Source organism: Pongo abelii, chromosome 15 (genome assembly GCF_028885655.2).
Source record: "Pongo abelii isolate AG06213 chromosome 15, NHGRI_mPonAbe1-v2.0_pri, whole genome shotgun sequence".
NCBI classification, from domain to species: domain Eukaryota; kingdom Metazoa; phylum Chordata; class Mammalia; order Primates; family Hominidae; genus Pongo; species Pongo abelii.
In genome coordinates, this window is record NC_072000.2 from 61,669,188 (window position 1) to 61,684,750 (window position 15,563).

A 15,563-nucleotide genomic window follows, 5' to 3' on the forward strand; every position below is an offset into this window, starting at 1 on the left:
TATACATTATGAAAATGTGGTTTTCTGTTTTGCAAAAACAGCGTGAATGTTAAGTCAGATAATTTGAGCCTTAGCTTTCGGATGATGATTTATAGATTAGACTCTTTCCCATTCATAGGGAAACCCCATATTAGAAATCTGAGCTCAGCTTAACTGTACTTATTCTTTTTTTTTTTTTTTTTTGAGACAGAGTCTCGCTCTGTTGCCCAGGCTGGAGTGCAGTGGTATGATCTCGGCTCACTGCAACCTCCACCTCCCACGTTCATGCCATTCTCCTGCCTCAGCCTCCCAAGTAGCTGGGACTACAGGCGCCCGCCACCACACTTGGCTAATTTTTTATATTTTCAGTAGAGACGGGGTTTCACTGTGTTAGCCAGGATGGTCTTGATCTCCTGACCTTGTGATCCACCTGCCTCAGCCTCCCAAAGTGCTGGGATTACAAGCATGAGCCACCGCGCCTGGCCTAACTGTACTTATTCTTAAAAAGAAAAAAAAATGACAGAGCTTCCTAATCAGAGATACCTTTATATACATTATATGCATTTGTTTATTCCCTTACACAGTAAACATTTACTCAATACCCTGCATGTGCTAGGCACTATCTTAGGTGCTCGTAAAATAGCTGTGAATAATGACGACCCTCACCTCACAGGGTTTAAAGACTTTAGGGAAATACAGACCAGAAAGTTGGCAATTGCAATAGTATGGATAAGCAGTGTGCTAGGAGGGGTAGAGTGGGTCTGTATGAGCCATGGCAGAGGTATTTAACCAGGCTGGGGGCTCAAGCAAGCTTTCCTAGGGAAGTGATATCTAAGCAGGAACCCAGAAGAGGAGTTAGCCAAGCAATTAATAGGGAACCTGGGACTTACTGAATGCCATTTACAGGTCATGATAGTTTAATTTTTAGTTTTGTTTTTCAAAAATTAATTGCTTCTGTCATTCAAAGAAGAAAATAAACTCTGACCTGATATGTAGGCAACAGAAGGGACTTTAAAGATGCCATCTAAATCTAGTAGAGTCAGTTTGTTCTTGGGTTAAGTAACGATGGTGTCTTACGATGAGAGTTGTTTTCTTTTTACATTTCAGTAATAAAATCATATCAATGGGATCCAAGAGAACATCTTAAAACTAGCCCTAAGTGTTTCTATCTGACATTTAGGATGTATTATTAGTATATGAGTAAAACGAATTGATCGCATGACCAAGATTTTAAAATAAAATGTGAAAAGACCTTGTATGTATATTTGACATAAAGAATCCTGTCGTCATGGCAGCTTACTGGCAAGATGGCCAAATAGGAATAGCACTGGTCTGCAGCTCCCAGTGAGATTGACACAGAAGGCGGGTGATTTCTGCATTTCCAACTGAGGTACCCGGTTCATCCTGGGACTGGTTAGACGGTGGGTGCAGCCCATGGAGGGTGAGCAGAAGCAGGGTGGGGTGTTGCCTCACCCAGGAAGCAGAAGGGGTTGGGGGAGTTCCCTCCCCTACCCAAGGGAAGCCGGGAGGAACTGTACTGTGAGAAACGGTGCACTCTGGCCCAGATACTGCGCTTTTCCCATGGTCTTCACAACCCACAGACAAGGAGATTCCCTCCAGGTGCAATCAAATTAGAACTCAGGATTAAGAAACTCACTCAAAACCGCACAACTACATGGAAACTGAATAACCTGCTCCTGAATGACTACTGGGTACATAACAAAATGAAAGCAGAAATAAAGATGTTTTTTGAAACCAATGAGAACAAGTTACAATGTACCAGAATCTCTGGGACACACATAAAGCTGTGTGTAGTGGGAAATTTATAGCACTAAATGCCCACAAGAGAAAGCAGGAAAGATCTAAATTGGACAGTCTAACATCACAATTAAAAGAACTAGAGAAGCATGAGTAAACAAATGCAAAAGCTAGCAGAAGACAAGAAATAACTAAGATTAGAGCAGAACTGAAGGAGATAGAGACATAAAAATCCCTCCAAAAAAATCAATGAATCCAGGAGCTGGTTTTTTGAAATGATCAACAAAATTGATGGACCACTATCCAGACTAATAAAGAAGAAAAGAGAGGAGAATCAAATGGACACAGTAAAAAATGATAAAGGGGATATCACCACTGATCCCACAGAAATACAAACTAACATCAGAGAATACTACAAACACCTCTATACAAATAAACTAGAAAATCTAGAAGAAGTGGATAAATTCCTGGACACATACACCCTCTCAAGACTAAACCAGGAAGAAGTTGAATCCCTGAGTAGACCAGTAACAAGTTCTGAAATTGAGGCAGTAATTAATAGCTTACCAACCAAAAAAAGTCCAGGACCAGGCGGATTCACAGCTGAATTCTACCAGAGGTACAAAGAGGAGCTGGTACCATTCCTTCTGAAACTATTCCAAATAATAGAAAAAGAGGGAATCCTCCCTAACTCATTGTATGAGGCCAGCATCATCCTGATACCAAAGCCTGGCAAAGACACAACAAAAAAAGAGAATTTTAGACCAATATCCCTGATGAACATCCATGCAAAAATCCTCAATAAAATACTGGCAAACCGAATCCAACAGGACATCAAAAAGCTTATCCACCATGATCAAGTGGGCTCCATCCCTGGGATGCAAGGCTGGTTCAACAGACGCAAATCAATAAACGTAATCCAGCATATAAACAGAACCAAAGACAAAAACCACATGATTATCTCAATAGATGCAGGAAAGGCCTTCCACAAAATTCAACACCCTTTCATGCTAAAAATGCTCAATAAACTAGGTATTGATGGAACATATCTCAAAATAATAAGACCTATTTATGACAAACCCACAGCCAATATCATACTGAATGGGCAAAAACCGGAAGTACTCCCTTTGAAAACTGGCACAAGACAAGGATGCCCTCTCTCACTACTCCTATTCAACATAGTATTAGAAGTTCTGGCCAGGGCAATCAGGCAAGAGAAAGAAATAAATGGCATTCAAATAGGAAAAGAGGAAGTCAAATTGTCTCTGTTTGCAGATGACACTATTGTATATTTAGAAAACCCCATCATCTCAGCCCAAAATCTCCTTAAGCTGATAAGCAACTTCAGCAAAGTCTCAGGATACAAAATCAATGTGCAAAAATCACAAGCATTCCTATACACCAAGAACAGACAAACAGAGAGCCAAATCATGAGTGAACTCCCATTCACAGTTGCTACAAAGAGAATAAAATACCTAAGAATACCACTTACAAGGGATGTGAAGGACCTCTTCAAGGAAAACTACAAAACACTGCCCAAGGAAATAAGAGAGGACACAAACAGATGGAAAAACATTCCATGCACATGGATAGGAAGAATCAATATCATAAAAATGGCCATACTGCCCCGAGTAATTTATAAATTCAATGCTATCCTTATCAAGCTACCATTGACTTTCTTGAAAGAATTGGAAAAAACTACTTTATATTTCATATGGAATCAAAAAAGAGCCCACATAGCCAAGACAATCCTAAGCACAAAGAACAAAGCTGGAGGCATCATGCTACCTGACTTCAAACTATACTACAAGGCTACAGAAACCAAACAGCATGGTACTGGTACCAAAACAGACATATAGACCAATGGAACAGAACAGAGCCCTCAGAAATAACACCACACATCTACAACCATCTGGTCTTTGACAAACCTGACAAAAACAAGCAATGGAGAAAGGATTCCCTATTTAATAAATGGTGCTGGGAAAACTGGCTAGCCATACGCAGAAAACCAAAACTGGATCCCTTCCTTACACCTTAAACAAAATACCATTTGACCTAGCAATCCCATTACTGGGTATATACCCAAAGGATTATAAATCATTCTACTATAAAGACACACACACGTATGTTTATTGCAGCACTGTTAACAATAGCAAAGACGTGGAACCAACCCAAATGCCCATCAGTGATAGGCTGGATAAAGAAAATGTGGCACATATACGCCATGGAATACTAAGCAGCCATAAAAAAGGATGAGTTCATGTCATTTGCAGGGACATGGATGAAGCTGGAAACCATCATTCTCAGCAAACTAACACAAGAACAGAAAACCAAACACCTCATGTTCTCACTCATAAGTGGGAGTTGAACAATGAGAACACATGGACACAGGGAGAGGAACATCTCACACTGGGACCTGTTGAGGGGTGGGAAGCTAGGGGAGGGATAGCCTTAGAGATATACCTAATGTAAATGACGGGTTGATGGGTGCAGCAAACCGCCATGGCACGTGTATAGCTATGTAACAAACCTGCATGTTTACACATGTACCCCAGAACTTAAAGTATATTTAAAAAAGGAAACATAGCAATACTTTTCTTGAGAAATAAATCTGTAAAATGGCAAAAAAAAAAAAAATCCAGTCATATAGAAAGCACCAGCGATGTCTTTTTTCTGTACAACTCACAAATAGGAAGATGTCTGTGCTCTGATAGGAGCTCTTTATCTGGGGTCCAGGGACATCTGGGGACTTCAGAAGGTCCTGAAATACTGTAAAACTATATCAAAAAATTATGTGTATGTGCATATTGCTGTAGATATGGTCCATAACTTAAATTGCACACTCAACAAGGAATCCATGTCCCCCAAAAGTTCAAGAACCAGAACTCGATAGCACGCAGTAATTGCTAAAAGAATTATTAGAGCTGGATGGAACTTCAGAGAGTCTCTCATTCAAAATATCAGAAACATGAAGTATTCACTTGTGGACTGGGAAATGGAGGTACAATCAATCATATTCATACTAAATATGTTCTCAGGCAAGAACATCAAAGTGTGGCAGCACATGGTTTGGTTAACATAAAGCTAATTTAAAGAAGAAATTCAAAATGGTAATGACTGATAGAGTGGTATTTCTAAAGAGGTGTGTAGAGTTTTCCCTTTTGAAAAGTTTTTTTACAGAAAATCTGAGGTGTTATTTACTGTATATGAGTTCCTGGTTAAAGGGAAGAGACAGTGTGGCACTGTAGCCCTCAAATGCTCCTACTTCCTCTCTTTCCTGGTCTATAGTAACTCCAATAAATGAAATTCACAAGTCTATCCAAGGGCAAAGCAACATATGCTTTTGTATATAAAGTTCACATTTTACATTTAAATGGTGTGTTTACTTTTTCAGCCTTGTCAACTAGAAGTAATGGAGGACTTCAGATCCTGTAACTTGTTTTAAGGTGAACATAACATGAAGTCCCATTATTTGGGATGCAAGTATTTTATATTTTGTGATCATTTGGACAAAGCCCAGGTTGGCATTTATCTTTGTAGTCTCAAAAATGGGTTTGATATATATATTTAGAGTAGAGAAACAAGATTGAGGAAGAATGCTTAACCTACCAGTCCCTGTTGCAAGCATTAATCTGTGTATCAAACACTAGTGGTTAATATGCTGTCTAGCAAAGACATTTATTCCTTGGACCAGGTCTAAACAAAACATTGTTAGCTAATGGCTTATGGAATTGTACTTACTTTAAATAATTCAACCACATTTTTAAAAAGAAGCATTATTTAGCTAAAAATTCACATAGCTATGCTGGGCTTTTGGGCTGACTGGTTTTATTATTATTCATCATAAAAATCAGATGATCACAGTCTCTTAGATGAACCCAAGAAATAATATACCAGAAACTATCTGACTACTCATTCTTGAATACAATATTCACAAAGCCACTTGCAGTAAAATTCTAACTTGTTCCTGCATTAAATAAAAATGTTATCAATTTATAAAACCTGATGTTTAAACAAGTGAATGATAGTGTTTTTAAAAAAGAGAAATTTAATTCCTTCCTTTTTTTTAATGCCTTCAATGTTTTAGTCTTTAAGATGGAATGTTAGTCAATGTCTCTGAGTCAAAAGGACTGACAATTTCATCCCAATGTTGCTGTTTTCCCCTTTATTCTTTAGAACTGGGCTCAACCTCAGCTCAGTTGGAATGTCCATTAGGCTGATAAAGATCTCAATACACCTATGTAGAAAAACACACATTTTATTCAATTCCTTTTGTATTCCTTTATTTCCTCAAATGCTTGATTCTTATATAGAATTCTTTCTTTATATCATTTCCTTGTCTACATACATTTTTGGAGAACAGCAGCTAAATAAATTACTGAAATGTTAGCAAAGTCAAAGACACGAAACCTCTTAAACACAATAATAAGAGTTTGGGCTCCAAATAAACTACCTGATATGTAAATAAGTCAAATCAAAGCAACTTTAAAAAAATTTTCTCTTTTAGGGACTCTGAAAAATTTCCCTAAGGTAATTTTCATTTCAAAACTGCCAATTGTATAAGTAAAAATCATAATTAGGCAACAGGTCATTTCAGCTGTATCTCATGGATTTCCCCTGAGAATAAACAGTGCTGATAACAGCACAAGAAGCATAAAAACAGCCACATGCAGAAGGGCAAGTGCCCAGGAACACAGCATTTACCATCGGATACAGGTGATTTTTGTTCAGAGACACAGTCGGATGCTAAGGGCACCACTCTTGCAGAACATTTCTTCATCTTTTGAAATGATTTGTCTTGCTCTCAGTGCTTCCTCTGACTTTGTTTTGATTCTCCTGTTCTGTAGCACACACTCTGCTATGGCTAGTGTCTAGATGCTGTTCTGAAAATGTTGCTGAAAGCTACAAGGACTGGTTTACTCTCTCCCTGGGAAGCCATTTACCCCACATTCAAACAATGTTTGACCTCCACTAAAAATTTTTTTAAAAAATCAATTGTTAAGCACAGTGGGAAACTATGAAAAATGAAAGGAGAAATAAAGACTGTTTTCCACTTAAACTGCAGGAGAGTTGTTGGACTGAAGCATTGCCTTTCTAAATAAATATATAAATGTAAATGTGACTAAGGCACAGAATTTCCATGGTGCAACCAGAGGGAAGAGCATACAATATCTTCCAGAAAAATATTGAGTTCAGTGCACAAATCACATGAGAAGACTATGATGTCATGGTATACACTGATTTTGATGAAGGATGATTTAGTTGTGCCATATAGAAACTTCAAGATTAAAATGTGTCCATAAATAGAAAAGAAACTGTTTTCTCATGGAATGGTCACAGAAATTATCACTATATATGCATCAATTTATTCAAGATCAACACACATAGATCTGTACATAGTTGCTAGATACGTGGGCACATAAGACAGGAACCCAGGAAGCAGGGACAGAGCTCAGGAACATGAATGAGAGATTACAACTGCATCACTGTAGATGAGAAGTGGGAGTGAAGGATCGGCAGCCGGAGCTGCAGACAGTTTGCTGAGACTGTTAGTGCTCTAGGCTGAGACTCACACCACCACCATGTCCTGCTACCAGTATCGCTGAACACATCTCTCTTCTTCAGGAACGTGGCCAATGACACCAGGTATGAAGATTTACAGTGTGAACTTGGTCATTATGGTCCTACAGTTGATGTGTATGTTCCGCTTGATTTCTACATTCGCTGTCCAAGAGAATTTGCTTATATTCAATTTGAGGATGTTTGTGATGCTGAAGATGCTTACATAATTTGGACAGAAAGTGGATTTGTGGATGGCAGATTAAAATATAGTTTGCCTAGGGGGATCAGAAGACACGAAATCAGATGAAAGCCAAGGAAGGGAGGAATGTGTACAGTTCTTCATGCTATGATGATTATGACAGATACAGACATTCTAGAAGCCAAAGTTGTGAAAGAAGGAGATCAAGAAGGCGGTCTTCTGATTACAACTATAGAAGGTCATATAGTCCTAGAAACAGTAGACCGACTGGAAGACCACACATAGCAGAAGCCATTACAAATATGATAGATTCAAAACACTGAAATTAATCTTTTTCAAAATCTAAATCCAATTCAAGATCACGGTCCAAGTCCCAGCCCAAGAGAGAAATGAAGGCTGAATCACATTCTAGGTCTGCATCTCACACCAAAACTAGAGGCGCCTCAAAAATAGATTCCAAAACACATTATAAGTCTGGCTCAAGACATGAAAAGGAATTAGGGAAAAAAAGAACCACCTAGATCCAAATCTCAGTCAAAATCACAGTCTATGTCTAGGTCAAAATCTGTATCAAGGTCTTGGACTAGTCCTATGTTCAATGGCCATTGATAGTATAAACCATGATCATTTTTAGGTGTGTATCATTCACTTATTCATAGTTTGGTTTACCTAAATTATCAGGAATACAGTGTTGCAACGATGATTAAAAAGACACTTGTTAGTTTTCCCTGTACCAGGCAATGATCATAATCAAAATGATATGCTGTTGAGAAGCCACTCTTAAGAGTCCAGTTTGTTTAATGCTATGAGCAGCTACCAATTTGTGGTGTCTCTGTATATTTTTGTAAAGATTCTCATTTTTTATGCTTGAAGTATTTGGTGAAAAGATGTGGTTGACCATAATTTGCAACATTCTTTTATTAAAAATAAACTTTCATATTTGTATTTGGTAGAACCATTAACCTAGAAATGTAGCTTGCTAATAAGAATGACACAAAAGTGAAGTTGTAGCTACGGTACAACCCTGACTGCTCAGACACATTTAGGTTCAGGGCAGGCCTTTATGTCTTGTCAAGATGTCTAGGCCCATGATAATTATTTCTGATGAAGCGTGGATTCGCTTTTTTGTTAACCCCACTGTCTCAGGGAATTATGCCAACTGGGTTACATAGTATTTTCAGGGAGACTGAGTTTTTGACTGAAACATGGAGGCTTCACTGCTTTTTTCTGGTTCCTATGAAGATTTGGAACATAGAAAACATCACAAAAACTCACCTTAAAATGGCAAAAATAATTTTAAAGGGAAAATAATGTTCTTATATAGTTATTATACAGTTTAAGGGGCATTGTTGATCAGAATGTTGCTTAGTTTTCTTACAGCTGTTGGAAGCAAGCTTTGTGTGTGCATGCATAGTGTAAAAGAACTGAAATTTTGATGCTTACAGCACTTGGCCTTTGCATTTGTATCAAAATTTGCCTGCCTCATTATGAGGGAGGTTTGCTTTTCACGCCTCGGTTTATTTAATATGAGGCAAGTTGAAAGACAACACTCATTCTAGGCGATTTTGTGGTACCATGAAATTTAAAGTAATTTTGGAAAAAGGATTTGTCAGTTTTAAGCAAGAGTCAGATCTTCTGAGTTTTTGATTATTAGTGTAGTACCTGACTAAAAATGAAGAAGTAATATCCTTAACCATTTATAATTTCTAGTATTTCTCTGAAAGATCGTTTTGGGGACAAAAGTGACTTGACATGTCCAATCTCATTTCTTTATAAAAAGCCAAAATTAAAAAAAGTCTTGGATTGCTTGCTTACAGATATAAGTAAGAATTATCACAGAGAAACGATTCCTTTTAGAGGATTACTTTTTTCAATTTTGGTTTTAGTAATCTAGGCTTTGCCTACAAAGAACAAAACAATGGTTCTGAAATACTGTTTGTGGAACGTGTTTAAAGGATTGATTCTAGAACCTTTGTATATTTGATAGTATTTCTAACTTTCATTTCTTTACTGTTTGCAGTTACTGTTCATGTTCTGCTATGCAGTCATTTATATGCATGTTTAATTTTTTTTTTTAGATTTTCCTGGACATATAGTTTAAACAACAAAAAGTCTATTTAAAACTGTAGCAGTAGTTTGCAGTTCTAGCAAAGAGGAAAGTTGTGGGGTTAAATTTTGTATTTTCTTTCTTATAGAAGCTTCTAAAATGGTATTTTTGAATGTCTGGATCAAAACAGGACCCAACCTATTTTATGCTTGCTGTAAATTAAGCAAACATGTTATAATAAAAACAAAATGAAGGAAAAAAAAGAGTAGATGAGGAGTCACAGGGAGAGCTCACAGGAGGTAAAGAAAGACAGACCTTCAAGGATCCCTGAAGAATACTAACTTCTTAAAAAATAGACTGTATTTCTTAGAGCAGTTTTAGGTTCACAGCAAAATTAAGAAGGTTCAGATATTTCCCATATACTTCCTGCCCCCACACATGCATAGCCTCCCCCATTATCAGCATCCCCCACCACAGTGGCACATTGGTTACAACTGATGAACCTACATGAATACTGCATTATCACCCAAAGTCCATAGTTTACATTAGGGTTCACTCTTGGTGTCATACATTCTATGGGTGTTTTGTTTTTGTTTTTTTTGACATGCCCAGGCTGGAGTGCAGTGGCGCGATCTTGGCTCATTGCAACCTCCAACTATGGTTTTTGACAAATTTATAACGACATGTATCCACCATTGGAGTATCATACAGAGTGCTTTCACTTCTCTAAAAATCCTCTATGCTTTGCCTCCCTCCCTATCCATCCCTCCCTCCCTTCAATCTATGACATCCACTCATCTTTTCACTGTCTCAATAACTTTGCCTTTTCCAGAATGTCATATCGTTGGACTCATACAGTATATAGACTTCTCAGATTGGCTTTTTTCACTTAGTAATGTGCATTTCAGTTTCCTCTATGTCATTTCATAATCTGATAGCTCTTTTAACACTCAATAATATTCCAATGTCCACATGTACCACAGTTTATTTATCCATTCACCTACTAGAGGATATCTTGATTGCATCTAAGTCAGGGCAATTATGAAGAAAGCTGCTCTAAATATCCATGCGCAGGATTTTTTGCAGACATAAGTTTTCAACTCCTTTGAATGAACACCAAGGAGTAAGATTACTGGATTGTACAGTAAGAGTATATTCAGTTTTGTAAGAAACTGTCAAATTATCTTCCAAAGGTGCTATACCATTTTGCATTTCCATACAATAATTAAGAATTCCTGTTGCTCCACATGCTCTCCAGCATTTGATGTTGTCAGTGATCTGATTTTGGCCATTCTAATAGATATGTAATGGTATCTCATTGCTGTAATTGGTATTTCCCTGATGACAGGTGATGTGAAAGAATATCAACGTTTAAAAAACTTTTTATTTTGAAATAATTTTGGACTCACATAAAAGTTGCAAAACTTGTACAGAGACTTCCCATGTACCCTTCACCCAGCATTTTACCACACATATAGATTTGTGTAACCACCACCATAGTAAGATATAGAACAGTTTCATCACCCCCAGACTCTCATGCTTTCCCTTTTTAGTCTCCCTCCTCTATCCCAGCCCTTGGCAACTACCTGTCTATTCTCCATCACTATATGTCATTTTGAAACCGTTATAGAAATTAAACCATACAGTATATAACATTTTGAGGCTGGTTTTCTTCACTCAGCATAACGCCCTCAGATGTATACAAGTTGTGTGTATCAATTGTTGTTTCTTTTTATTGCAGAGTGGTATTCCATTGTATGAATCTACCATGGACAGAATGCTAACTTTAAAGGACTAAGAGCAGAAAAGGAGCCCACATATGAGAATGAGAAAGATGGAGCCAGAAAAGGGGATGTAGGAGAGTTAGAATCCAGAAGTAGAGGAAGGTAGTGCTTCAAGCAGAATGATATGCTCAGCTGTGTTAAAACTGTAAAATGAGATAAGGACCAAGAATTTAGCAGCAACAACCACAACCAGCAATGTGCTGAGCACCCACCATGTGCTAGGAATGTGCTAGGCTCTGGGATAAAATGGGAAGCAAAGCCAGACATGTTCTTTCATGGAGTCTAAAGAGGCAGGCGAAACTGATCACCTATCTCATTAATAAAATGTAAGTTGTGATAAGTGCAGTTGAAGGCAAGGGAATGGTGCTATGAAGATGTATAACAGAAGGATGTGGCCTTATCTAGAGTACATTCTCTCCTTCCTTCCTTTATTCTTTCATTCACTGTACCAAATTTGAGTGTCTACTATGTGCCAGCTCTGTGTTCAGTCATGTAAACACATGTGGGCAAGATTCTTATCTTCATGTTGCTTCAGAGTGTGGGAGTGACGTTTGAACTGAAAGACATGAATGACAAGAAGGAGTGAAGTGGGTGGAGTATGGCAGGTGGCAGCAGCATCATTCATTGGAGAAACAGAAAACTCCAGCATGGCTGGAATGCAGTGAGTGAGCGAGGAATTCACAGGTGAGATAAACCTGTAAAGGCAGGCAGGGGCCAGATACTGCCTCAGGCCATGGGATGAGATTTGGATTTTTTTTCCCCTAAGTATAATTCAAAGCTATTGCATGGTTTTAAGCAAGAAAGTCTGCTGGTTTTGTTTGTTGTTTAAAAGGATTACTGTGGTAACTGTGTGGAGAACGGACTAGGATGGAGGAGGGAGCTCAGGTGAAAGGTGATAGTGGCTTCACCTAGAGTGGTGAAGTGGAGATGAAGACAAGTAGCTAGGGCTGAAACAATTTTGGAGACAGATGTAACAAGCCTTGGTGATGGATTATCCAATACAAGTCAGGAAAGGGATAGAGGTAGAAGATGAGGGATCAAAAGTGTTAAGAAAACCCCCTTGGCCGGTTGCGGCTCATGCCTGTAACCCCAGGAGGCTGAGGCAGGAGGATCACTTGAGGCCAGGAATTCAAGACCAACCTGGGCATCATAGTGAAACTCTGTACCTACCAAAAAGAAATTAGTAAGGTGTGATGGCATGCACCTATAGTCCTAGCTACTTGGGAGGCTGAGGCAGGAGGATTGCTTGAGCTCAGAAATTTGAGGCTGCAATGAGTTATAATCATGCCATTGCACTATAGCCTGGGTGACAAAGCAAGACTCTTTCTCAAAAACAAACAAACAAACAAACAAACAAAAAACAAATATCTGGCTTTTGCAACTGGGTGGATATTGTTGTCCTTTACTGAACAACAGGAGACAAACATCTACGAGAGAGAGGAGTACTCACTGAAGTGCGGAGAGGGATCGGAGGGAGACTAAGCAGCTCATTTCAGATGTGTTAAGTTTGAGAAATATACGACATCCAAGTGGGGATGTCATAAAGGCCATTAGACTGTACAGTCTGTTGCTCAGAAGATAACACTGGGCTAGAGAAATATGGGAATAGTCAGCTGAGAGATGTTTAATTGTCACAGGTTTGGGTGAGATCAGCTAACACACAGCACTACAGGAGGAACCAGCACTGAGCTCCAAGGCCACCAACATTTAGATTGGAGGTTGAGATGAAGCCAGTAAAGGAGACAGATGCTTAATTAATAAGCATCTGCAAAACTAAAATTCAGGAAGGCCTCAAGAATGGCAGCTTAATATGTCAAACTTGAAATGCCACAAGAAATTATTTTCCAGGAATTACAAATGTATTCTTGGAAGCTAATGAGCTGTTTTGATTTCTGAGAACAAATTTAAATAAGTTTGAGAAATTGCATCAAACAATTTATGCCAGTGTATGTAATTACGCCAACACATATGGCACCTAAAAACCACTCACTACTTCAACAGCATGTGAAAATGTTAGCAAAGCAAGGGAAATGGAGCCTTAACTCATAACTTCCTGGCTACACCAGGTGAAAGTTAAAACAGCTTTTACTTCCATGTAGGGTCTTATTGTTGATTTGCTGGAGTAGGTTTTGTATGCTGTTAATAGGTGGCTTCAGGAAAATTATCCAGAGCTGCCACAGCAGCCAATGTTTGCTTCACAATCTCCAAATTAGACAATGGAGACATTAAGACAGCAGGAGAACCAGTAGGAGTTAGGCACAGTTTAATTCTCTGCAGAAACCCAACCAAGCTTAAACACTGGGCGCTGACTCCTCCAGGTGGAAATAGGAACAGCCCGATGGGAACTGTTTTTAGTACATTGGATTTGCTTACTAAACATGTAGACCTTACTAACATGTTTTGAAAACTTATGTTCTACTCTTTATTGCAGAGGTTGCACTGAAAATACCATGCACGGTAGCTCTACTGCTTGTGGGGTTTATAACACATTTGCAGCACACTTGTAGACTCCTTTAACAGCCAATAGGGAGTGCTCATATACCCCACTCCATGTTATTCTTCCATTAATTAGTGAGGCAGTTACTATTATCTTTACTTAACAGATGAGAAAAGCAAAGCTGAAAAAGCTTGATAAAAGCAATTTGTCATATGAACAACAGCTTTCCAAATAGATATCCTAATGATTGCTTTATTCCAGAATTATGTATTAAACACTTGCTATGGGTCAGGGATTGTGCTAAAATTTGGAAATACAAAAATAAGTTAGATAACGATTTCTGCTTGCAGTCTACTGATATTTTTAGTGGGTTTACCAGATAAAATCCCATGCTATATGCCAGATAGACTTAGACTTAAAATTATTTGTTGTTCATTTGATTCAAATTTAACTGAGCATACTAGTTTTCTATTTGCAAAATCTGGCAACCCTATACATTATTAGAGACTTTTTAATGAACCACCTAGGCCAACAGAGCCCTCCTTGTTATTTTTACATTATAAAAAGTGACTCCAAATGCTTTATTTTCCAGAAAAATTACATCTGCCAACAAAATGCAAGCCACAGACCAGTGTTTATTAACCACAGCATTAGCCACAGCAGAACCAGTTACAAGGTTCTAGCCCAGGAGAGCTTCATCCCTGAATGAATCTTATGTAAAAGTGGTTTTTAGTTTATACAAAGAAGCTTTGCATACGTTATGTCATTGGACCTTAGAGCAATTGATCTTAATTCCAATTTATAGATGAGGAGACCAAGGCTTAGAGTGGCCAAGTGACTTTCTTGGGAGTGAAAAATAAATCCTGGAACTCTGAAACAAGCCAACAAACCCGTCAACCTATAGAAAAAAGTGTCTCTTTTTCTATAGGATGCTGGATGCTGATGACAATAATAACAGCTGAAGTAGAATCTTACAATTGAACTCCTCCTCCTTCAGTTTCGCATTGTGGAGAACAATGCAATCAGTGTCTTGTCCTTCAGATCCTAAAGTCAGAATGTGTCACCTAATCCCACCTGTAAAAGAGACCTCTCTGGAGGAAGCTGTTGCTGTGCTGAAGCGCCCAGCTCCCTGGCCCTGTGGTGGCGAAGGGAAGTGCTTCTCTCTGCAGTCTTACACATTTTATAAAGAAACACATGAAAATGTCCATATACATAAAATGGGATCCTCTCTGAGGATGGTTTAGCTAGGACTGCTGTACTAGAAGCAGGCTCAATCTTCAAGGCTAATTGAAGGAGGTACTAAAAGTTGCCTCTAAAAGGAATTACCACCATTAGACTGTACCATTTTACATATTCTAAATTACTGTTTTAATATAATGTAATATAAACATTATTACAAACAATTCCTGAGGAGACTAGGGCATGAAGCTACCTGATTTCATATGAGAACTGAAAATAAAATCCTAAGCCCCTCAGCTGACTCAATGAACCTCCCTTGGCAAAAGGGACCCCAAAGAGACACTAAAAACTGAATCTTGGCCATAATGGGACGGGAGGTCAGACACACTTCCTTGTACCCTGTCCCTTTTGCAGTTAGACACAACTGACCAGCATTAATGTTAAAACAGAGATCATAAGACTGATGGAATGCACTCTTTGTGATAATAACAAATTATAAACGAGACCTATGGTCGTACCGGGCAGGAGTTAAGCCACCCTCCCCTACATAAGAATAAACTATGTCCTAACCGCCACAAGGTTTCTCTTTCTCTAGCAGCTAAACAAGCCTTGGCCTCC

General features: G+C 38.5%; 1 protein-coding gene and 1 pseudogene across 2 annotated transcripts in view; one reads left to right on the plus strand and one right to left on the minus strand.

Moving 5' to 3' along the window:
- Positions 1–15,563, minus strand: part of SLC35F4 (solute carrier family 35 member F4) — a 304,687-nt gene that overhangs the window by 52,320 nt on the left and 236,804 nt on the right. The gene's annotated exons all lie outside the window — the stretch shown is intronic.
- LOC103892357 (serine/arginine-rich splicing factor 10-like) lies at positions 7,052–8,383 on the plus strand (annotated as a pseudogene).